Source organism: Centroberyx affinis, unplaced genomic scaffold (assembly GCF_046629955.1).
Source record: "Centroberyx affinis isolate AG114_WGS23_722 - 3 ecotype Tasmania unplaced genomic scaffold, CSIRO-AGI_Caff_v1 ptg003032l_1, whole genome shotgun sequence".
Taxonomy (NCBI): domain Eukaryota; kingdom Metazoa; phylum Chordata; class Actinopteri; order Beryciformes; family Berycidae; genus Centroberyx; species Centroberyx affinis.
Genome location: NW_027281125.1, coordinates 136909 through 162790, shown reverse-complemented (window position 1 = coordinate 162790; position 25882 = coordinate 136909).

The following is a 25882-nucleotide window of genomic DNA, read 5'->3' as shown; positions in this document are numbered from 1 at the left end:
TCTCAAAAAAACAAACTGTTTTTTCAGCTTTCACTCAGGAGAAAAAGGTAGTCTTTATACAAACTAAATAATGATTTGATATATAATAGCGATAGTTACTGTTGCTGCCGATATGAAACTTTTTACTGTGGTAAGAATTTTTTTTTTTTTTGTCATATCTCCCATTCCCTAAACATATGTGAAGGCCACTGTGGAGAGTGAATATACACAGGCTTTGCTGTTGGTTGGTAGGGGTCATGTGACAGTAGGCAGCATTGTCTAGTGGATGCTTTGTGACTGCTTGTGCTGCTGAGTGTAAAGTTGATGGAGGTCAATTATTTTTGGGCTGGTAGTTTTCCGATGATTCCATCACCACTGCTGTGTAGGGCTGGGTACCGAACTTCGATACTTTTATGGCACCGACCGAATTATGTCGGTACTACCGAGTACCGATTCACGTAAAATCAATCGGTGCCAAATTTTGGTACCTGAGAGCGCATCTGGGTGAGAGAGTAGAGAGAAAGAGAGAGAGCGAGACTCTGAGAGCGAGATTACGTCACCCCTGCAGCTTGTTGCTTGTTGTCAGGGCATGGCGAGCCGAAAGCGGTCCCAAGTGTGGTTACACTTTTCAAACCTTGACGCAGACAACGCTCGCTGCAATATTTGTGATGCGAAATGCAAAGCTGGCCATGGGAACACGTCTGGCCTGAGGAAACGCCTGGTCAAACACAAAACATTTCTAAAAGCTGAAGAGTGTAGCCTACCGTATTTGATAGCCTGAAAGCCAAGTCCCCCGCAGCAGCCGCAGCTAACGTTAGCCTGCAGCCAGCGCCGAAGAAGTTGAACCCTCCACGGACGACGAAACTTTAAGTGAGGCATCGACAACTTCATCGACATGTTCAGGTAACTAATTAGCTAGTTGGATAAGTTGTTGTTGATAACTGGGCTTTTTTCATTGTCTTGGCTGACGTTAGCTTAGCATTTTTACTAGCGTTGTCACTATCATCAGCTCGTGAGTTGTGTTGTTTACAATCTTGCGCTCAAAAAAAAAAAAGAGGAAAAATAATAATTATATAAGATCTAATTATAATTTTATAGTTTAAAAGAACTAAGAACTCAGGTCACTGAGGAGGGGTGGGAGGGGGTCAAAAAGACGAGTGGGAGGGCGGGTGTAAAGAGCGGGTTATGTTGTAAACAGGATCATAGGAGGGCTAAAGAGAGGTTTGATAATAAATTGCGATCAAAGTATATTTGAAATTTTGGCTAGGGCATAGCACACCAATGTGTTTATCTTGGGTTCTCCTGGATACACATTCTTTTGCTGTATTATTCACATCATTTATGTTTGTATTTCATTTCATCTTACTATGTGAATGTAAATGTATGTAGCCTACATTTATAATGCATATGTGATTACCTTAGTATATAGATGTAGATGTGTTATGCAATGGCAACACAATATTTCAGTTACTTGATTACGATATGTAATGTCTCCTCCATAATGAAAGTAAAAAGAAAAACCAATAAAAATTTGGTCACAAAAAAAACAATCTTGCGCTCATTGACAGGTCACCCTGTCCCACTCTCAACCCGCCCTCGTCTCAGTGAGAGCCACAGAGGTTACACCCTTCACCATGGTGCAAAAGACGTCGTTACCCCGCCAGAGAGTCAGTGAGTGCCACAGGGCAGTGACCGCGTTCATTGTTAAAGGGAGAGGGAGGTAGGGAGGGGTTTTATTTTGTGTGGTGTGTAAAATGTTCTAAATAAAAAACAATGTTGAAATTGAGAAGTTTGTACTCATTTTTTACAACTGAAATTACATTTTTATTATTACAGAGAGAGTAAAGTACCGAAAAAAGTATCGTTCAGGAACCGGTATCGAAGTCGAGGTACCGGTACTGGTATCGAAAATTTTTGAACGATACCCAGCCCTACTGCTGTGTCACCAGATGTCCACAGATCGTTTGGTAAAGATGTCTATGAACATTGTAACTAGTATTAGGCATTAGTATTCAGCTTTATCTGTCTCGCTGGACTGGTGTGGAAAGCTATGTGAATACTGACCTGTTTATTAATCACTTTTATACTCTGATCATCAATTAATAATCAGTGTTAGTTCAGCCTACATTAGACACATGCTTTTTGCCTGTAAAGCAGTCCAGAAGCCAAGAAGATGATCTGTTTGATGTTGCTCTTCATTAAATCCTGAAGCTTGGACTAGAGGTAATTATGATTGACCGATCTCATTAATTATCTTTCACCTTTTACTTTGTGTTTTGTGACACTATAGTCCACTAATGTCCCTTAAACTATGATGTAGAATTTAGCATGTAAACAATCTTGAGTTTGTCATTAAATTCACGTGTGAAACACAAGCACATTTATTACAATTTAGTGCTTACAGCATAACTCTGGCTGGACACTATTTCCCCATGTTTTTCCATCACAACGATTGATTCTGACCAAAATCTCACCAACTGGTTCACTATAGAGCTACTTGCATCTTGCTTGCCTGGGTGCACAGCTCTCCAATACAGTTTTTAGGGCCAATGGACACTTCAAAAATCAACCCTTAAAGCACCCAAAGCATATCTTTTACAACATAACATAATATTACTCTTTAATGAGACATGTCAGTAAAAAGATGCCTTGCCTTTCTCGTGCACTTTTTTGACAGGTTATGGATAAACTGAAAATGATGCCTCATTATAGAATGTCAATGTGTTGAAAAAGACATGCTTTGGGTACTTTTGGGGTTGATTTTTGGCACATCCCTTGGCTCTATAGTACTGTATTGGAGAAAAAGACTTAAGTAGCTCTTGTGTAATTTTTGGTTAGAATTATTTGGTATGATGGAAAATGGCCATAGTTCTGCTTAAGTTGCCCTGTTGATAGTAAGTGTTTGCATGATGAGAATAGCTTTCATGCAGTGTTGCAGTTTGTCATTTGATCTTCATCTCCAAGAAGGGAATGGCTCTTCAGCTATCTTGGACATTTAGCATTCTTCCTCAGCCCCGCTGGACGCTTACAGTGAGAAAAATGAAGATACTTTGAGAGCCACAGCAATGATAGAGTGTAGCACCCAAACAGTTCACCATAAAACTGTGACACGGTCATCTCATGAAGGGTTGGGAGCACAGTACTGCAGCTCTGACTGCACAGCCCACGTTTCTCGCTTATTCACTCTTCAAGGACAGTGTGTTCAACAGGTGTTTTGCTTTTGTCATGGCACATCTTTATCTAAAACACACCAATCAATGTGTCAAATACACACTCAGTTTCCACTTTATTACGTCCACCTTCCCATTTACACAAACTGCTCCTCCAGACAGTGAGTCAGGTAAAAGCTAAAGCATAAGTATAAAGCATGCAGACAGGGTGGAGAACTTTAATTACTGTTCCACAAAAGAAAGTATGGACAAGACACCAACCATCATTCAATGCTCAAAGTGGCTTAAATCAGTCATTTTGAATGTAGAATGATGGTTGGTAGATTGGATTTTGGCACTTTAGTGTGTAGAGTTTACAGAGAATGGTGCCATAACCAAAATCCATCAAGTAAGACAAAATGCCTTGAGAATTGATGAGAGAGGTCAGAGCAGAATGTCAAGAGGCCATCTCAGAACCACAACTGATCCAACCTTGAGGTGGATGGACTACAGCAGCAAAAGACCATGTCTTCCACTCCTGTGAGCTAACATCAAGAAGATGAAGCTACAGTGGGCATGTGATCACCAAAGCTGGATAACTGAAGAGAGAAATACAGTACATGGCCTGGTCCGCCAAATCCTGGTTTCTGTTGCGACATGCTGATGGCAGGTGAACAGCATGAATCCATGGATCCATCCTGCCTGGTGTCAATAGTACAGGCTGCTGGTGGTCTAATGGTATGGGGAATGTTTTCTTCCCTTAGTTCCAATGGATCTTCATTTGAACACCATGGTGTACCTAAACATTGTTGCTGACCAGGTCCAGTCTAGCTTTTGTCCAGCAGGACCAAGATAGTTCAGGAACATAACAGTGACTTTAGTTCAGTCCAGATCCCAACCCAGTGGAGACCTTTGGGATAACTTGGAACTGGATGAATGTGCTGCTGAAAAATCTGCAGGAACTGTGTGATGCTATCAAGTCAGCATGGACCAGTGGAATGTTTCCAGCACCTTGAAGAATTCAGGCTGTTTCAGGGGGTCCCTAATAAATTGGATACTTTTTCCTAGTGACCAGTCTGAATCTTGTGACTAGGCCCTCTACCTTTGATGAATACCTGCCTCTGTGACCAGCCCAGCCCAATCCCTATTGCACAGTACCTACAGGGAATCAGTTAAGGCCTGTGGATAAAAGTTGTTTGGACGACTAGCTGCTTTTTTAAATGTGGAATAGAGTTTACCAGCTGACATAAATCTTTATGATGTGAAATTCAGAGTGTATTCAGACTATGTTGTAGTACGTTTTCTGAAAATTGATTTTTGCTTCTATTGGTGGTTGTTTGCCTTGTGATGATTACAGACTGGGGGTCATAGTTTACCCTTCTTTTTATTTACCACTACATCACTGGTTACACATACACACATACTCTCTGGCACACATAATCTCTCCCTCTCTCTCTCTCTCTCTCTCTCTCTCTCTCTCTCTCTCTCTCTCTCTCTCTCTCTCTCTCTCTCTCTCTCTCTCTCTCTCTCTCTCTCTCTATCTCTCTATCTCTCTCTCTCTCTCTCTCTCTCTCTCTCTCTCTCACACACACACACACACACACACACACACACACACACACACACACACACACACACAAATACTACAAAGGGGCTTTGTGAAGCCCAGAGAGAAAAAGCACACCCTCAATCCATCTCTCCTTTGCTGTAACCTCTCTCCAATACACCCTCCATCCCCTTTTCCCTGCTATTCTGCCCCCTCTCGCTATTCTACCCTTTATCTATATTTCACTGCCTTATTCTCTCTTGCTCCCCTTCTCCACTTCCTTTCTTCCCCCTCTTTCTTTTCTCCATCACCCACTGTCCAGCACTGCCTCCTGCCATTCTTCCTCTATCCTACCTCCCCTCGCTCCATCTCTCCTCTCTGTGGATGGATGGCTTTGGTCAGAGCTGCTGCAGGGATTCTCTCCTTGAAAGTGAGTTCTTGTTTTTCGGTCTCTCTTGCTCTCCCCTTCTCCGGTAATCGTTCTCTAACAAACGCACACACACACACACACACACACCTACACACACACACACACACACACACACACACACACACACACACACACACACACACACACACTCTTTATTGTACTTAATTGTGAGGACCTTCCATTTACTATACTCCTTCCCTAACACTTAACCCCTAATCTTAAGGGATAAATTCATAGTTTTTAGATCTATATATAATTTGTCTCTTACATACCTGTAATACTCAGACCCACAGACAATATTGGCTCCCGAGCCTCTTGCTGCTAACAAGCAGTATGTCAAAATATTGACATACTATTGCTTTAACCCTTACCCTAACCTAATCCTAATTCTAATCTTAAACCTAAACCTAAATCCTAATCCTAAACTAACTTTAACCCTGACCTTAACCTAAATGTAATCCTATACCAAAGTGCAGTGATATTGCATCAATCTGCAATTGATTCAATTCAAAATTATACCAAGAAGGGTATGCAAACCCTTACCTTAAACTAACTGTACACCTTACCCTTCCCTAAACCTAATCCTAATTCTAATCTCAACCCTAAACTCATGTCCTAATCTAAATCTAACTTTAACTCTAACACAACCTAAACCTAATCCTAATTCTAAAATCATACTATAAAGCAAGGAATCTCTGTCTGTATGTGTGTCCTTCGCATATCTCGAGAACCGTTCGTCCGATCTACTTCACACTTGGCGGGTGTATTGCTGGGGACCCAACGATGTGCAGTGTCGGAGTGGACACGCGACACGTTCAATATTAATAAACTTTGACTAAACAAGCAAACAGTGCTCTGTGCAGCAGCGGGGCTCAAAGCAAGCGACTGGAAGCGCAGTGTCGAGTGTGAAGTTGTTTGGATGAGCGGTTCTCGAGAAAGCTGCGAGCAGCAATACCGGAGGCCAAGCAAACGGCCCGTTCCAAACAGGCATGTTTTGAACAGGCACTGCACTAGTTAAACCCAATTCCTAATCCTAATTAGCCCCTTGAAGAAGTGAGTAATGGCTAAAATGACCTCTCTTGGCAAAATGTCCCCAAGCTGAAGGTCTAAAACTGGTTCCTGCAAGTATAGAAGTACAGGAACACAGACACACACACTCACGCCTTGTTCCTAATTCCCTTTCTGTATTAACTCTGGGAATGCCAACCTGACAGAGCTTCATTATGAGCTGAACCTGAGTAAAGATGGAGAGACATGATGGCTGGATGGACGCACTCATGTAAAAAGAGTTGGCTGTGGCCACACGAGCCACAGTGTCAGGGTCAGCGACTGGGCTAATTGTAGTGCCTAATGGATCTCTCAAACCTCATTTCCATTTACAGAAAGGGTAAAGCAGGGGAAAAGAGGTTTCATCTAATTACTGGTCCCTCTGTAGTGGAATTGGACATGTCATTTCATTAAGATATGCGCTGTTTGTAGTGAAAAGAAAGGACTCACGTTTTCTAAGAGGCAGAACGGGAAAGAATTATCTTCTTCCATTCTTCTTCCCATTATCTCAGAGTTATATCTTCTGAGCAAATTTGAATACTGTATAACTCCCACACCAATGAGGCCATTACAGTCATTAGTGGGGTGTGAATCCCAGTGCCATAAATTTCATACCAAGAAATCAGCGTTCTCTGGTGTTCTCTCACACTCTAGTTTGAGGCAAAATATGGTCGTTAAATATCGCTGTGCCATACATATTGAGCTAGATAAAAGCATCATTGGCGCAAGTGTAGGTACGGATGCTAGGGAAAACATTTAGGAATTCATGAAATAACCAGTATTTTTGGTTTATGAATGATTTCTGAGTTTCATACCTAATCTACAAAGGGTTGACTTTCTTTAAATACAATGCCTGTAGTTTGTGTGTTGAATGCAGCAACATGCTGGAACCAGCAAGGCAGCAAACAAGAAAATTTTGCTTAAATGCCTGAAATGATTGCTTTCCAGAGACTTGCTAATATTACATATGGTGCTTTAGCAGTCCCAGTTTGTGTGTGTTTGTGCACGCATGTGTGTATGTTTATGACAAGTTAGAATCAAAAGGATGACACAGGCCTTTCACAAAACACCACAGTCCGGTTGGAAATATATTAGATATTGGTCCTTCAGTAAAAATTGATGTTGGCCTGTAAATACTGTATCGCCCACTGCTGATATGATGGAGGTGAGGATATGATTTTACTCAACAGTTTCAGGGGTGTCAGTGTGTAAAACCTGCAACGAAGCCTGCCTCACTCTACCTTAACCAGCTCCTAACCCACCTAAAAGAGGTAATCAATGGAGTGTTTTAGCCATGATGGTCTAAATGCTGTTTCAGAGGCTTTTCTACCCTGGCAAGAATAAAAATCTACAGAATATCAGCACAAAATGGGCAACTTCAGTCCACAAATATTGGTATCGACCTTCAAAAACCCATACTGTGATACTGTGGTACATTACATGAGTTTAACTTAAACTGTAAAATAGTAAACTTAGGCCTACATGAATGCATATCTTGATCAACACAGGCAACACACTGCAGCCAGCAGTGCTTTGTAGAAATAACCTTTTTAAGCCTCAAATTTGTATGGGGGGGGGATAAAAACATGAAACAAAAATGAAACAAAAACAGACACACATCTTTCACCGCCTTGTCTCACAAAGTACAAAATGGCAAGCAGTTTTTGTTGAATACACCCTGACAGGTGTATCATAAAAGCGTCATCGCCTTGTCTCTACAGAGAGTGATGACAGCAAGCAAAAACAGACTTGTTTTGACAATCAGTTGCAGACACATTTGCAGGGTTGTGATAAAGCAGGTTCTCGAGTTAAGGCATCATTGTGGCAATTTATTGGATTATCTCTGTCGTTATACTTTATGTTTGCTTTGCTTTCACTTGGTGGATGGGATTAATTATTTACCCCAAAAGAACATACTGTCTAGTCTTGGGACTTACAATGAGTGTAACAGAAGGAAGTGCTTAAATTCCTAGATCACCAAAACTCCAAGCAACCAATAGTAAGGATTGCAAGGGTCAAAGTTATAGTGACTATCAGTCCATCCATCCATTTTCTAGCTGCTTATCCAGGTCAGGTTACAGTGGCCACCGGGTAGCAGGGCAGCCCAGACGCCCTTTTCCCAGCAACTTCCTTTGCTTCCTCCCACGGGTATCACCGGTCAGCTGGGAGATGTAGTCCTTCCAGCGTGATCTGGGTCTGGCCAGGGGTCTCCTCCCAGTTGGTCGTGCCTGGAACACCACCAAAGGGAGGTGCCTGGGGGTCATTCTTACACCGTGCCAAAACCACCTCGACTGGCTCCTCTCAATGTGGATGAGGAGCAGCTTGATACTGACGTCCTCCTGGATTGCTGAGCTCCTCGGCTTATCGCACAAAGTGAGCCCAGCTGCCCTGCAGAGACACCTTATTGCGGCTGCTTGTATCAGCAATCTTATTCTTTTGGTCTCTACCCAGAGCTTGTGGCCACAGGTGAGGGACAAAGCTACCTTGGGGGTGGTAGTGCTCATCAGTGTTTCCTCTAATATTCTAGCATGGCGGCCCGCCCCAGTATGATGCCACAAATATTTTCAAAATATATTTTTTTTATTTTGCCAAAAATGGTCTCTTTAAGTTAAGGCTAGGCTATTGTGCCATCAAGACTGTAAGCAGGCAACCAGCCACACAGGCACACCTGCACATTTCCTCATCTCCTCTCTGGATGGCCTCACTGCAGTCAGTCAAGCAGCCAAATGCAATGCAGAGTGACAGCAAGGTAACCTAGTATTGATGTTAGTTAAAGTTAACATGAGGAACGTTATAGTTAAATCTCCCTTGGTCAGTGGAAAAGACATCCATCAAAATCGATTGCAATACCTGGAGAATTGGAAAACAGACTTGAACTGCCAGTCAGAAGAAATGATCTCTCTGTCCCCACAAATCTCGTAATGTTACTTCAAGTCTTCATTTGGTTTTACTAGCTTCCTTACATTCAAGAATTAGCTATGGTTAGCAGAGAGATATGACTAGCTAACAGTTACTGAAGTCAACTTTTGTGATAGCCAGCAAAACTTTACTGAAGACTCTACTGTAGGTCAAGTGTCCTCTCAATTGACCTTATAGGCTAAATTAGATAAAACAGTCTTTTAGATTAGTTTATTTCTCAAGGGAGAGAAAGGCAGGAGACAAGGAGGAGAATCAGGTGAAGTTGGACAAGAAGTAGTAGGCTAGGGCTGAGTAAGGTTAGATCTACCTGCTAAAGGCTTAGATTTATACACGTATACTTCCTCAGTCTAGGGAGCTATGTCAGAATAGGCTCACATTAGCAATGATGATATCTTGCTGGTTAAAGCGTTGGCTAATTTTGTATTTAGGTCAAGATTAACACTGAATAATTAGCTACCTCTCTTAACCTTTGTGAATTATTATGATAGCCAGACAGTGGCAGGACAGTGGCAGGACAAGGGGAACGTAGTGGAAGGATAAGAGAGCAAAGAGGGAGAGATGAGACAGGTGTGACAGAGAGAGGAAGAGAAGGCGTGAAGGAAACGGGAACAAGAGAGGATGAGAGAGGAGTGAGGCCAGCTCCCACTGGGGCAAAACAGGCTGTCAGGATTGGATCTACGATTTACCACATGCCACGTGGTGAGTGTCTTAAAGTAACATCCAAGCACTGTAACAAAAGTTATACAATAAAATATGTGCGATGAAATATATACGATAAAATATGTGCAATAAAATATATCACAAAGTACTTGAAATACTCTTATCTACTAGGAATGTTCTGCTGCAGAAGGGGGGTCATAACAAGGCCATTCATTGACGCTGACTGCACAATTTACCATGTGGATTATTTAGACCGCCACATGAGCACAGACCGCCGCAGGCACTCTGTGAATGCTGAGGCAATGCTGACGAAAGGTAAAAAGTCTTACTCAAATTGGTATTAGAAATTTTGTTTGCTTGCATCATTTTCTTAATATAACAAAAAACAAATATTGGTTTACTGTGTATAAGAACCTCTGTCATGGTGGCATTTGAGCCCGCTATGATCCTTAAACATGAGGCGGTAATAGGTGGATTCAGATGCCTCTACTACCTGAAGTGTGAACTAGCTCACCACACCAACTACCCAGCTCTTCTGGACCTGGTGAACCTGCTGGGATGTGATTACTTCGACAAGCTTAGGGTAAATAATTGCTGATTCTGTATTTTAGTAAATCTTAAGCTTGTTCTAATTTGTGACCTGCTCTATCATTTCCAGTCACATTGACCCCTCAAACCATTTTGAGTTTAATGCACTGTTGGAAAGAGGAGAATTAAAGCTTTCTGGTGATATCAAAATTATCTTTGTACTCCAAAGATTGAGTGAGATGCACCCCTTGATGTCTTGACTGTTTCCAAACTATGTTTTTGAGAAAAAGGGCCTCAAAGTTTGAAGTCTGAGACATTTATTCAAATAAAGAAATCATTCAAACATAACATACTAACATTATATCACACACACAGACACACACACACACTGACACACTAACTTTTCACAAAGGCACAGCTCATGTGTATGTGGAGAAGCAAACTAATGTGCACATGGTTATTTATGCGTGCACACTCCACGTGCACATGCACAACCACGTGAATTCACATGCACGTGAATGTGGTTGTGCATGTGCATTTACAGTGGCACCTATAGTCGCGGGCCTTTTGGATTTCGTGGCCACAATCTTTGCTTACATAGGCACCTTCTACAGACTGGAGAGCCGCAGCCGCCGGTCTGCCATAAGCAAAATATCTTCCTCCTCATCTTCAGTCTCTCCGCCTGTAGCCTCAGGGCTCGTACTGTTGGTGTGTGGACTGTCCGACTCTGAGGAAGACGCACCGGTGTCACTCGTGACAGGTCGTGCATCCACCGGCACCGGAGTTAAAAAGTAGTCTGATATTATATCAGTCCATCCAGTTGCTGCTCCTCTTACAGAAATTGAGTTTAGTAATCTAGCAATTTCTGCTTCACGGGAATTCATTCTATGTCTTTTAATAATATCAATTCAATTCAATCTCTCTCTTGCTCTCTCTCGCGCTCTCTCTCTCTCACTCACACACACACACACACACAGGTTGAGATGCCTGACAACTATGTTTTCCTGCGGATGAAACAATAGTTTTGATTAGACAATAAAGTGAACGATGGTCAACCTGTTACTATGCAGATGTTCATTCATAATTTTAAGGGACACATAGTAAGGGGAGAGAGGGACGGGGAGGGTTGCAAGGTTCTTGGCAACAAAACCCTCCCAGTGCCAATTAAACCCAACCCCTAAACAGCCCAATGATCAATGAAACTAGAATGCAAGCTTTGTTGACAAACTTAGCTAGTAGTTCTGCTTGTCACCCTACCTTTATGAGCTACAAAACTATATTTAGCATTTGAATTTCACAATGATCTTTACACAGAATGAAAGCCAAAGCTTTATTTTATTAAAATCTGATGAAACCCGAAAACAGCCAAAGATCAATCTTTTCTCAAATTTCTCAATCTAAAATCACATTTATCCACAAATGCGCCGTTGCAACTTCAGACTGAAAATGATAGAACGCGTCACATTTATTTAAGTCACTAACTCTCAGACATCTATTCTTACTCACTTAAGGTTGAGAGGGGTCTGGCTGCAGACCTCCGCTGTCAGGCCAAGCTCTGCTGTCAGGCCAGCTCCACGCTCAGGCTTCTTCTTTGTTGGTTATTTTCTACTCCCAGTAATCAGAAACTGACTACTAGCTTCACCCGCAAACAGTTGTCACTTGATATAAGTTCCATAAAACTAACAATTTAATTTCCATTTTTGTCGCCGAAGTGCATTTTCTTTTCAAAATAAAAGCCCCACGATGCTGCCACTAAAATACGGTTGTGAGTGGTGAAATATCGCTAATTCACAGCAAACATTTCGACTTCGATCAGACGGCTAATCAGCGTTGGTCCTGGAGGTCGACACGATGTCTAGTGGAGGGACTGATATGAAAGTTTTTCTGATGTCGGTCTTTCGACCCACATTGCTTCAACAGCTCATAGACAACATTAATCCACATCGCTTCAAACGGCTCATAGACGACATCAATTCACGTCGTTTCAACGTTTTATAGATGACATAATTTCAAACTATATAAAATTTACTTTTAAGCGATGCTACTAAATACCCACATACTCATGAAAGAAAATAGAATTAAGCTAAATTTCACATCTTTCTATGATACCTTGTATTTTTTTAAATCTTTAACCTATTTAGGGCATAGAGAAAGCATAAATACATTACATAATACTCTTCAACAAAAGACAATATTCAGGATATAAGGAAAACACAAAAAAGATTTTGAAAATGATGTTTATTGAGACTCAAACCCCGTCCCCCCAGTTCTTGCTGGTGCATGTTTCAGGTGAAGTCCTATGGCTGCTTTTTCGTTTTCTGTGGCCTTCACCTTCCTTCTCTTCACAGCAGCTGGAAAAAAGCCAAAACAAAAAAATAAATTTTGTTAATAATTGTTATTTACAAATATGAAAACCAGCTATCTAGAAAAAAAGCCATGTAGCCTCAATCTCAAAAGTTTTGAATGCAAAAGGTAAAAGCACAATACGTCTTTGCATTTTACATCAAAGTGCCTGTTGTTAACTCACCTGAACAGATCGCCTCCCCTGTCGAACTCGAAGTGACTGATCTTACCGTTGGCGCATCCGTTGGAGGCCGAAGGGATTACTTAGTGTTGATGCGCAAGGAAAAATAGTTCCTATAAAGGCAACTATAGGAAATGCTGGAATAAACGATGAACATATTTTAGCCCCTATATTGGCCATATACATGATAGCATACTGCGTTTAGAATAATAACCTTTGCGATTCATGCGTAAACACTACCGTTCGCACTCATGTTACAAAATTATATCCTAGTAATCAAATAAATAGATGTGGGAGAAGTCATGCTTAACAGTAGCCTACTGGGGTAGAAAAGATCTATACAAATGCAAGCTTCATTCATGCATACGCTTAAATATCCACATCACATGTACAGTAAAGTTGCAGAACCGATTTACAACAACGTTGGATTGACTGATTCAAATTATCAGACAGAAAAAGAATCCTGCTGGTGGCACTGTCCTGACAGCGGAGGTAAAGAGCTATTAAAATAACCGATGATGAAGAAGAACGTTGGACTGCGTCATTAAAATGAGAGAAGAAGAAGCCTGAGCGTGGAGCTGGCCTGACAGCAGAGGTTGGCCGGTGCCATGCCGTTGTTCCAACGGCCCATTATTCCGAAACCCCAATAGTCTGAAAACTCCATGCCTGGCTCCATCCACAACCATGGCTTCTGAAAGCCTTGACCGTAAGCTTGCTCTAACCCTAACCTCGGTGACCCCATGCCTCAACCCAACCACCTCCGGGATAACGGGCTGTCGGACAAATGGGCTTTCGGTCCAATGGGTGGACATTTTTCGGGACTATTGGGGTTTCGGAATAATGGGCCGTCGGAACAATGGGCAGTGCCCGGTTGGCCTGACAGCGGAGGTCTGCAGCCAGACACTACTACAGCAATACAGGAGTTGGCTGCTGTAGCACTGGAGGTTGATAAGAGCACTGATGTGTCTGTGAAAAGGCAGTTGGATTTGCATGTTAGGTAATGCAGCCATGGCTTTGTAAGCTTTGCATCATTCCCATTTAACTGAAAATTAGGGTTATGTCTCATTGCTGCAGGTACTTGAATGAAGAGAGGCAGCCAGTAAACCAGTTCCTGGATCTTGTTGAGGTTGTTGAGGATGGAAAGGCAAGCGACATTGTAGATGCCATCAAGGATACATTGCAGAGGAAGGCCATACCATATATTTTCTGCACACTACTATTGTACAGATGTGGCTCATACAATTAATAAGGCATTCTGAGGTGGTTCTGACATATTATTGGCCCATGCATTTGTCCTTATTTTGTGCCCTGATGGTTACATAAGCCTAGATGCTTGACAGTCTATTGAAATGTTGTAATACATTTTGCAATGTGTGGAAGGTGTCTTCCTTTCTATATCCAATCTCACCCAATCCAAAATGGTTTGTATTTTCCTCATGACAGTGTATTCCTCATGGGAAGGCCTGCCTATGTGACTTATATTGATGACAGGCCGGCAAAATGGTGTGACAAAGCAGCTCCAGGACTCCTTTCCCTGGCTGGTGTCTGTAGCCTGTGCAGCTCATCGCCTTGCCTTGCTCTGTAAGGACGCTGCTGCTGAAGTACTCTACATAAATGTGTATAAGGATCATCTTCAACAGCTGCACACATACTTCAGCACAAGTGTCAACAGAACAGCGACCCTGAAGGCCGCCACAGAGAATCTGTCTGAGTGAACTCAGAGTGAAGCTAACTTAAATTGGATGAATTGTTTGGATGAATTTTTTTTTTTTTTTACATTCCTTCATTTTTGTGGTGCTGCCACAAAATAATCACTATCCCATGATTACAATTATTATCTCCCCCTTATAATCTCTGTGCTTATTTATTTATTGCTATCCCTGGGAGGTAAAGGCTATACGTTGGCTCTCATAGCATCTTAAACTATGAACCTGCAGAGGAACCTAATGGCTGTATTTGCTTCCCTGAATCAGGAGGTTGACGTCAACCATTGTCCACTGCCAAGGTCCTCTACTCATTCTGTGCCACCTATTGTTTTGTAACAACTCTACACATGTCGAACTGTCGAACATCTTCCAAAAGGAGAATGTAAACTATTTGGCCATATAGGAGCAGGTTGGTTACCATGTCTTCTTGTGTGTTTATGTATGTGTTGAACTGTGTTCAGTCTGAAAATAGTGAAAATGTGTCTTGCAGGTCCCTGTTACAGTGGCTGCAGTGACAGGCATCAGGGATGCATCTGACATGCAACCGCCTGGCTCATTTCTCAGCTGGCTACACCAGGACCTGGACAAGCCCTCTCTGGTCTTGGTGCCTTGGGAATTAAAGAGGAACAGGAGAGGACCAGGAGAGGACAGGACCACCAAGTGCAAGCAGGGAGGAGCTCTGGGCACAGTACCAGAGAGAGGTAACAGTTCTCATGATATTCTGAACTGATACTCTGAATCTCTGAAAGGGATTCCTTTTCGTTACAAATTCAAACATATGTATGGCCGCTGCAACTGTAACTTTGGTGTCTTGTAAACCCATGAGGGTTGGGCACTTTGTGTGCATGACACGAAAATAAAAGAAAAATCAATAAAAAAAAATAAAAAAAATTCAAAGTACCATACCGTACAAAATGCTATTTGATATTGTTATTCTAATTCCCATTTGAATAATGTTGCCATCAGAGTATTGTTCAAAGCTGTTACTGTTCAGTTCTCTGCCCAGGTCCCCCAGGATTGTGGGATTATCTGCAATTGCATCTTCCCCACGGAAGCGTATTCTTTTCTGATAATTCTGAGAAAAGATTAAATAAAAGATGTCATAAAAATAATAATAATTCTGACATAATTACATCATAATTCTTACATAATTACATCATAATTCTGACATAATTATCTCATAATTCTGAAAAAGAGCTCATAATTTTGAGATAATTATCTCATATCTCATAATTCTGAGGTAATGGTCTCAATGAACCCAGGTGGAAATGATAATGTGTGGTTGTGGAGGTGCATTTCATGTGCACACTGATGGATTATGAGTGTCTGAAGGGCATTTTAAGAAGGTGTATGATTTTGCCTGATTGTGTCTTGAGCATGCGCAACTGATCCTGGAGAAATAACGCAATGTCAGGCCTGTGTTCCACCAGCCAGAACTAGAAGAAGACTTCTGGTCCAATTTTTTTCAGAATAAAATAATTTCTACAAATCCACAGCACTCAAATATTGACTAAAAAAATGCAACTATGGAATTGGTTATTCTATAATAATAATTGTTTCAAGTTCCACTCTGCATTTGAATAGAGATTTGCCATTTTTGGAATACACAGGATACACAGATTAAACATTACACAGATCACCTTTCATTACTACTGCACAAGATGTATGTCAAAGTACTAGAACACACTAACATTTAGGCCCAAGAGATAGGAGTGTTTTGACATATATATATATACGTATATGCAGTAGCAATGGAAGCTGCCCTGTGCCGTGTCCAGGTTAGTCAGTATTCTGTATGGCTGCTGCACAATGTAATACATGCAGACTTTATAGTTAAAAAATGCCACGTATTATGGTATTTTTCTTGATTATTATGACATAAAATATTAATCTGTGTACTCATCGGATATTATTATTTATCAGTTGTGATGATAAAAGAAATTGGTTTAAATCTATATTTCTACACGTTTTTATTTTGGAGACTAAATGCCCAAACTGGATGTCTTATTTTCAGGTTATTTTGGCCAGTGTAATGCATGTTTTGTCAAGCAAATCAGAATGGGTTTCTGCCTGAACAACCCTGAAGTCCTAAGGTGCCTGCACAAAGTCGACAAAGACGCTAACATCTCTCAATGTCTCAAACCAAGATGGAAATAAAACTGGACTAAATTAAATAGCTGTGTAAAGTTGGCCTTCCGTCAAATCTCTACAAGCACACACCATCATCTCCACCCAGAAAATGGATAATGGAAAATGGATCTCAGAATTATGAGATGTTCTCTCAGAATTAGAGATTTGTCAATACACAGGATATAATGTTACTATCCCTTGTGCCATTATCCAAGGTGAGCATTCATATAGAGGCCCAATTCAGAGTTTAACAGAATGATATACCATACCAATTAATACCATATAAAACATCAGACTATACTGTCATAAATCTACAGCACCATAAAACAGGCAGCAACATTCATCAGCAACATACCCTAGTTTCAGGGTGAGTGAGTGTAGACAAGTCATTGGGTTATCAAGTGGGCATCTTCCAGGGCATCCTGGTGGCTCAGTGGTCTGGGGCACATGCCATTTGAGCACAGCATCCTGTGTTCGAATCCGGCCCAGGACCTTTTTTGCATGTCATCCCCCTCTCTCTCCTGGTCTTTCCTGTCTCTCTGTACTTTGAACTGTGTAGTGGAGGTGAAAATATATATATATATATAAAGTAGCCCTCCGCAGCTAGTAATGCAGTGGGTTGTGACTTGGTGGATGAGGCCAAATTTAGATCTTGATGCAAACCTTATTGAGAAACACTGACCTTGTGCCATTTTTGCAACCTGAACAGTGCCACATGTTGAAAGAATCCATGTAAAATATATTATTTTCTCTCTGTTGCCAGCAGAATTGGCACCTGTTATTGATGGGAAATTGTTGATGCCATCCAAGGGATCCCATTTGTTTGGATCTGTAATCACAGCATGACTGATATTAAAAGTGAAAGAGCTGAGAGTATAACCAGTCATTGCTTTGGTTGTGTGATGCATACGGTTATTGTGACGTTGCTGTAATTCTCAAAGGGCTTACTCAAAACACATGGCTTATTTATACATTTTGACAATTCTAATAAAAAGCTAGAAAGCGTAGGTCTAAGCACAGGGAGAGAGTGCCTTCCCTGTGCAAGCTCACGTCTGAATGAAGTTTAAAAGTCCACTGTTACTGTTGATTTGAGATTTTTTGCCGTGGAAACCATGGGGGTCTCGTGGCTAATAAAGCTGTCGATCACAAGGATCAATCATCATTTATCTTGTGAAAAGGATATGAGTGCCTACCTTGATGCTACCATTGACCACCTTGAAAGGAGACTTCAGAATTTAAAGATTTAAACACACTAGTGCTGTGCCCGTTCAAAACATGTCTGTCCATAACGGGCCGATTGCTTGGCCTCCGGTATTGCTGCTTTCTCGAGAACCGCTCATCCAAACAACTTCACACTTGACACTGCGCTTCCAGTCGCTTGCTTTGAGCCCCGCTGCTGCACAGAGCGCTGTTCGCTTGTTTATTCAAAGTTTATTAATATTGAACAAATTGCACCAAATCCGACACTGCACGTCCTTGGGTCCCCAGCAATACACCCGCCAAGTGTGAAGTAGATCGGATGAACGATTTTCAAGATATGTGAAGGACACACATACAGACAGAGATTCCTTGCTTTATAGTATGATGTCCCAGAAGTTCCTGCAGGGGCCAGACTGTGAGACAGTTCTGAAGGAATGGGCCTCATATAAGCAGCATGTGCTCACTGGTGAGATTCAAGTAGGTATTTTTTAGTAGAGGACAGGGTACAGTCCCTCTGTGCTGTGGGCTCTCCTCTTTGTAGCTTGTAGGCCAAGTTCCACCACATCCTATCTTCCAGCTCACGCCTCTAGCTTCTTGGTTCTTCGCTCACAATTTCAGTTTACACCTTTCAGCTCTGGGCTCCCACCTAGAACAACTCTGACCTTTGAGTTCTCAGCAAGCAACTCGCAACTCACATCTTGTAGGCCACACCCCTGCATCTCACTTTGTAGATCCCAGCTCGCTGCTGCCACCAACTTGCAGAGCTTGCACCTGGAAGAAGTGCAAGCTGGAGGCTCAAAACTTAGAGGTGAGCTCCTCCCCCAAGCGTGCACTCTTTAGCTGTCAGCTTGCACCTCTCAGCTCACAGAGCTCAGAGGAGGCAGCTGCAAGGTGGGATATGGGAGCCAAAGCAATGAGCTCAAGCTGAGAACTCAGTGGGAGCTCACAGCTGGCACAAAGAGATTGAATTGGCTCTCTGTTTTTTGTCACTATCACCTCCTCTGTCAACAACTCGTAACCTAAAGCTGGAAGGGACTGTAATGGGAGCATGCTGTTTTTCAGAACGTGGACCAGCTCTCCGTCATGATCAAGATGTCCTCGCAGCATGATGAGTCGTGCCAGCTCTATCCCTACTTATCCCAACTGGCAGCAATTGCACTGACAGTCCCCATCACCAGTGTCAATTGTGAGAGGGACTTCTCGACCATGAACCAAGTAAGCCTTGTTGTATGAATTTCTCATAGGAATTAGAGGTGGAATTCTGGTCTTCTTGAAAATCGAAAATTTTTAATGAGGATTAATCTATTTAAGGTGAAAACTGATCTCAGAAGCAGATTACAGGGGGAACATGTGGCAGCTTGCCTCAAGCTTTCAATCAATGGCCCACCAATTGAAGAGTTCCCCTATCAGAGGGCACTAGAACAGGTGGCTTCGATGCCCAACACCAGTTTGCACAATTTGCAACCACACATGCTAATGTGCCTTTTTTTGCTTTATTTAGTAAAGTCGTCCTAATCTTAAATGTATGGGAATGTGAGTCATATTTCCTACCAGTAATTTCTGATTAGATAAGTTTGGTTTTTGAAGTCAAACCTCTTAAAAGTTGCAGTTTTCACAGTTAGAAGAAAATATAGGAGAAAAACTGGTGCCCATGCAATATTCCTCTGGGTAATGTAATGGGTAATGTCAGGTACTTCTTAAAGAGATGCGTTTTCAGTTTACAATGGAATATGGAGAAATGACCAGAACTGGACCTTGGTCTGGAGGTATGGGGGTGCAGATCCTGTTGCAACCTTGTATCGCAGCACCAGGTTTTAACCCTAACTGCAGTACATGTATTATATATGTTATTCTATGGATTGCAATGTCGGCCGTTCGGTCGGTCACTCTGTTCACCACTTGTGGTCACGTGGGTGAAATTGTGCCGCATTGAGTTAGATTGCAGACTCTCAATCAGGAGATGCTTGCACAAAATGCAATGTCGCGGGGCTGTTAGACTCTTAGTCTTGTTGTAATCTTGATGTGCATATTTATTTTACAAGCAAGGCAGTCACGCACATGCACATATACTGTACATGGCATGCACACATTATATTATACCTTTTCATCATTCAATAGGGCAAAAAAATATCGACTTCTTACCTTAATAATGAGACAAACAAAATCATAGTCCACTATGGCAGCACCCTGATTACTACCACTCCTTTAAGACGGTAAGCTTCGGTGATCCAGTACCTTGTCAAGTGAACTGAAGCACATTGCAGGGAGATGGTTCCACTCCCAGTCGACTTTGACATAATATCCTCCAGGAGAATGGCTCTATTAAATATTAATGAAGTATGTCAGCCTGAGCAGTACCAAGAAGACCTATCCCTCAGGGGGTTCAAAACAACGCTTGCTCAAATGCATGCACATAGGCAGGCACAAAGACAGAAGAGAAGAGAGATGTATGTGTGTGTGTGCGTCGCTTTCTTTTTCCCTCCGCCACTAATGTGGGCCCTTCCTTGAGGTCCATTCCCTCAACCTCAGAGGACAACAAGGAAGGCAGAGATCAAGCTGCTGTGCTGACCAAGGCCTCCTCCTGCTGCTCCTCAGGCCCATACATCACTAAAGGGAAGGGGAAGGGCTCTTTAAAAAGTAATGAGCTAATAAAGTCTGGGAGTGTGGATCGAGGACAGATAGCAGTGTAGCTATGGGAGATGGAAAGGTTTGGGGGTTGAGGAGAGCAGACATAAGCTGAGTTTCTATTTTTTATTTTGATTTTTTTCAAATTATGATGCATCGGAGTAGAAAAGTTTAATGGAAATGGCAAAAATTGACAATATTTCCCCAATAACGCAAAAAAGTTTCCATACTTGCTGGAAACAGAAAAATAAAATAAATTATTCGATAAATAGCAATGCAAATTTGGATTTGTCAAATAAATAATGATGTCGGCTTGGCATGATCAGCCCAATAAATGGTTCAGTTTCATTACACAGCAGTTCAAAAGTGGCTCCAGAAATGCCATACTTGTTGTTTCTAACATGTACAAGTCTCCATCATGGTTGTATTACCATTAGTTGGTACATTTCAGCAAGTGCATTTCTTTGTTTTCATCAAATCATGTAATATGATCTCTTTACACTTGCCCAATACTAATTAATACAAATGAATACTATTTCATTCTTCAAAGATGCCGTTTTTCTTATAGAGGTTTTTTGACGATCAGGAAGCCTATTTATTTATTTCAACCCAGCTGATGGAAACGCGCATAATTTGCATTTTACTTTTTGCAACATTTGAAAAGTTTGCATAAAATTCACTTGACAGTTGGATGGAAACAGCTATAGATGTGAGGGAGAGAGAGAGGAGGACTGACATAAACACAGAGAGCAAAGCTTAAACCAAGGAATACTCTTGGGGATAAAGTCTATCATATGTGATGAGCATGAGAGCCAGACTCAGTGCACTCTTCCACTGATGCTTTCTTCTCCTATCTCTATGGAATTTGTAATGACCGAGGCAAAAAAAAGACATCATTCCTCAAAGTGCCTGTGTTTTGGCCTTGTACTTGGCTTAACTGATTTCACTTTGTCCGTTCACATCCTTCCTTTGACCTTTTCAGCGGGAAGACATTGTTGGAGTGTGGAAGTGAAGGCTCATAGCCTAACTGGGGTCACTAGTTAAAATGTATAGCAGCCCACGATAGTCTGCTGATGATACTATGGAGCACAGTGTCATATAACCACCACCAAATACGACAACAAATATACTCATTTCATTAAATCATATAATTTCTGTGTTTAGGGTTAGTGTTAATGAAATGATTATTTTTCATAGAAACATTACATACAACTGTGCAAATGAGCTACGTAACAGCCAGATAGCTCTCAGACATCCACAGACATATTTACAACATCAGATATGCTTATTTTACACTAATATCAATTAATAAATAAGAGTTAAAAAATAAGATAAACATAAAGAGTTAAGCTAAATATTTGCCTTTTTCAACAAAGCCTCAAGCAGCACAAAGTTAAATGTTAAATGTTGTTACCAACAGCATTATACTACTTATAACACCAAATGAAATCATTAAATGTGCATTACAAACAAATCCTACCTTGCTCTCACATCGTACCAAAAGTAGAACTAAGGGCATAGCAACATTTGCATAATCAGAGGCGGCTGTGCCATTTAATTATGTAAAATATATTTAAACTTTGGATCCATCCTAAAATAGATAATTACATAAGACAAATTATTGTATCGGTGACAGTGAATCCGAGTTATATGGCATTATGGCCCCTCATTTGTCAACATTGGCTGGCAGTCAGAGGAATAGATTTGCTGAGAAAATATAGTAATTACGATAATAGAAAAATAGCAGTATTAAGACTATAATAAAATTATTCAGTAGAGTCATGAAAGCAGCAATTGTGGTCTGGATGTCTATTTACCAGCACCACATGCAATTGAAGATAATGAAATGTCAAGGCTTTATCATTTTCCTGTCATCAGTCTAAATGAAAAATTGAAAGCCACTTCCAAATATTTAGACAAATTTGGACTACAGCAGAGCACATTAAGAGCAAAACCATAAGAATTTGTACATTAGCCAAATCTCATTCCATGTCTCATCATCACCTTTCAAATCATGCCTCATGGCAGCTGTCTAATGCGTGCCTATACTCTCAAATCACTTTAAACCTATTAAGGTACACGTGACATATCTGAGAACATATTTTTAAATGACCCCAGCCTTTTCTTGCTCGTCTGATCTCCTCGCTTTCCATTTATGAAACGGGTGGTAAGGCTAAGATGGAAGGAATGGTTGATGAGGAGCATCTCAACAGGTTCTTTCAAGTCTGAGCCCAAAGCAGACTCCTTAAAGCCTGCCTGCACCCTTTTCAAGGAGAGGCTAATTATCTGACCCTCACAAATGAAGATTCCATGAGGTAGAGAGATGAGGTAGAGAAGTGGTGAAGATGCAACTTGAGCAATGTCACCTCTGTGGTTTACTTATACAAAGCCTCATTTGGAAGCTGTCTATACCTTCTCTGTATTATGATAATGTTGTACTGAAGGACACTGTCAAACCAATTATATACAAGTGGAAAACTCTGTTGAAGAAATTTTCTTTGGAAATTGCGCTGAACTGATGTGAATAATGTCCAGCAGATAGGCCTATTTCCATTTTATAGTAGTGTGATCTACATTTCTGATTCTCAGTTAGTTATCTGAAGTTATCATGCTGTTTATACTACTGAATGCACGCATGACCTGACCTGACCTGGTTGTAGTGAAGATTTGCGCTAAGTAATGGTGTAAATGTAGGTCTTTTCCACTCACTGTGTGATCATTTGGCTTCAGAAGACGAGCTGTATGGAGTAATTTTATGGTAATGTTTTACCATTTTTGGAACCCCTGGACTTGTTTTGGAGAAGGCTGCTATGGAGTTGTGCTGGCAACCTCCCTGTGTGTTATATGGACTAACAAACTTCACCTGTGGTTCAACTAGTATGATGGTGAGGATATAATGACGGCATTTTCATTTGTGGGTGAACTATTCCTTTAAGGCTGTGAAAAGATTTTCTATTCAAAGTCGGTCTCATGTTCCCCAGGGCAGCGGCGATGGGGATATAGGTGCAATCTATTGCATCAGTCACTCTCGGGAATCTTATGAAAGAATTTCAGCGCACTTAATATGCAACAGAAATTTCATCGATTATTAATCACTTTAGTCAACTAATGTAAGCTACCTACTATTTGATAGAAGCCCTCTTTTATAGCCAGAGTGGGCCAATGGCCTGGAAACTGTGATCTAACTAGAAGGGCACTCGGAGAGCGCAGCCCTCCGCCAAGGTTCGTGCTATTATTGCTTGTTCGTGAGTGGGATCCGAAGCCGCTCCAAAATTTAGTGGGTTCTTCCTTGGCCCATGCTACACCCTTCCACGAAGTTTCATGAAAATTGGGCCAGTAGTTGTTCCGTAATCCTGCTAACAGATAAACAAACAAACAAACGGCACCGAAAACATAGCCTCCTTGGCGGAGGTAATAAATCATCATGGAAAACAATGTGGTTCTGCGGGTCTCTAAACACTGTTGCCCTGCGAACAGCCGTTCTTATTATCTATTAACTCAATAGTTTCCCCCGTATAGTTCTTGTTATTACTTATTGTTACTGTCTTACTACTATATTATGTTTCTGTTCGTTTCAGGTTTTGGAAATTATGTTGTTGCAATAAAGTGTCTTTTTAAAAATGTCCACGGGATCCTGTAGGAATGGTGATGCCATTTTTCCAGAGAGATGATTGGTGAGGAGGCAGGGTTTATATACATTTGGATCCAACAGCCTGAACGTAACCTGCAGGTCAGGTGTGCAGATTATGTTACCATGGTGATCAACCCTGCTATAAAGTTGTTAACCAACTAAACCCGCTTTGTCACACAGGCCCCAGGTTGACTCCTTTAGATTCTGTAGTGTAGACCTAGGAAGAGAAGTTGAGTCCCATGTTTAACTCCCATCAGTTTTCATTTATGCAGCAGAGGATGCCGTCTCTCCAAGAACAACCAGCCCAAGGCTGTCAAAGGCTACAGGCCGATTGCTTTGACTTCTTTGATGAGAAAGTCATTCCAGAGACTGTTTAAGGAAGAGCTCCTGGCCAAAACAGAGCATTTGCTTGACCCACTTCAGCTTGCATATAAGGCCAAACGGTGTATAAAACGCTACTGTCACCCTGCTTGATTTAATATTCAAACACCTGTAGGCAGTAAGAACCACACCAGGCTGCTCTTTGCTGATTTCTTCATCAGCTTTTAATTCCAGTCAGACAAGGAAACCTTTATCCCTGCTGCCCTAGACCTCCTACATGTTGGTAGAGGGAAGAAGGCCATGACTGGTTGTCGATCATGATATCACCGATTGGTTGTGATGGTGTTTATGATGATTCTGGTGATGATGATTTGGCTTATGCTGTATGCCTGTCTGTCAGTCTCATGGTTTTCTGCAATGTTTTAATACTTACTGCAGAACCAATTGCCTATTGAGACAAATAAAAACTTGAATTGAACTTGAATAGGATATATACATTCTAGGTTAACTGTAAGCCAACATACTCTACCAGCAAGTCACTGGTCAAAACCTGAGGCAGCACTTGCATATGTACATGTAATAGTCTTCCGCATAGTATTATTATATATATTAAAAAAAACTCTGACGTGAGACAGCATTATGAATATGTTTGAAAATATGATACTTCTGACTCGGTTTATGGGCCCAGACATTGTGCCAATCATTACCTGTGATTACTTGTGCTCTTGAGGTGCAAGGAGAGCAAAATCCATTTCATATTAGAATAATGATGCCATTCAAATTTCATTCCAGTGTTGGTAATTTTCTTTGTCAGAGCAATTATGTTACACTCTTTGGTTCTGACATTTTCAGGTTGCATAAAACTGAATCGCAACCATAAAAGATCTTGGAGACTTTTTATTGGAACTGATCAAAAATGAAGTAGCTGTCAGAACTGTGTCGCCGAGGCGAGCTAGAGGTGAGTGTAGAAGAGCGTCAGGGAGTGGAGACGTGTATCCAATTTGCCAATCTGCCTCGCTACTGATGGAATTATAAAGTGGTGTGATGATGTGAAATCCTATGAATAAGTCATGCTGCTTTTTGAAACTGAGGCCCTGTGTATAATCCTCAGATGTGAAACAACATCTTAAGTGCCCTGCAGGAGAGACTCCAGTCCAAGACACGTTGGAGTAGATGGACAGCAAAGACCTCGGAAATACGAAAAACACCCTTAGAGAAAGTTCTTTTTTTTCCTGTAAACTGTTTATTCCCCAAGTTTGTTCTGTTGTCTATTGGCACTGCATAAGCTTGTCAAAACATTATGCCAGCTGTGACAAACTTACATACTTTTCATACCTTTTTGATCAAGGTGTTTTTCTTATTGTTTTTAATAAGCAAACAAGCAGACGGGTCTTCCGCTATCCCATCCCTTCCCACACAGTGTAAAAGGACTGTGTTACAGCCAGGCAGAGAGAAAATAAAACACACAGTTAAAACATACACATATA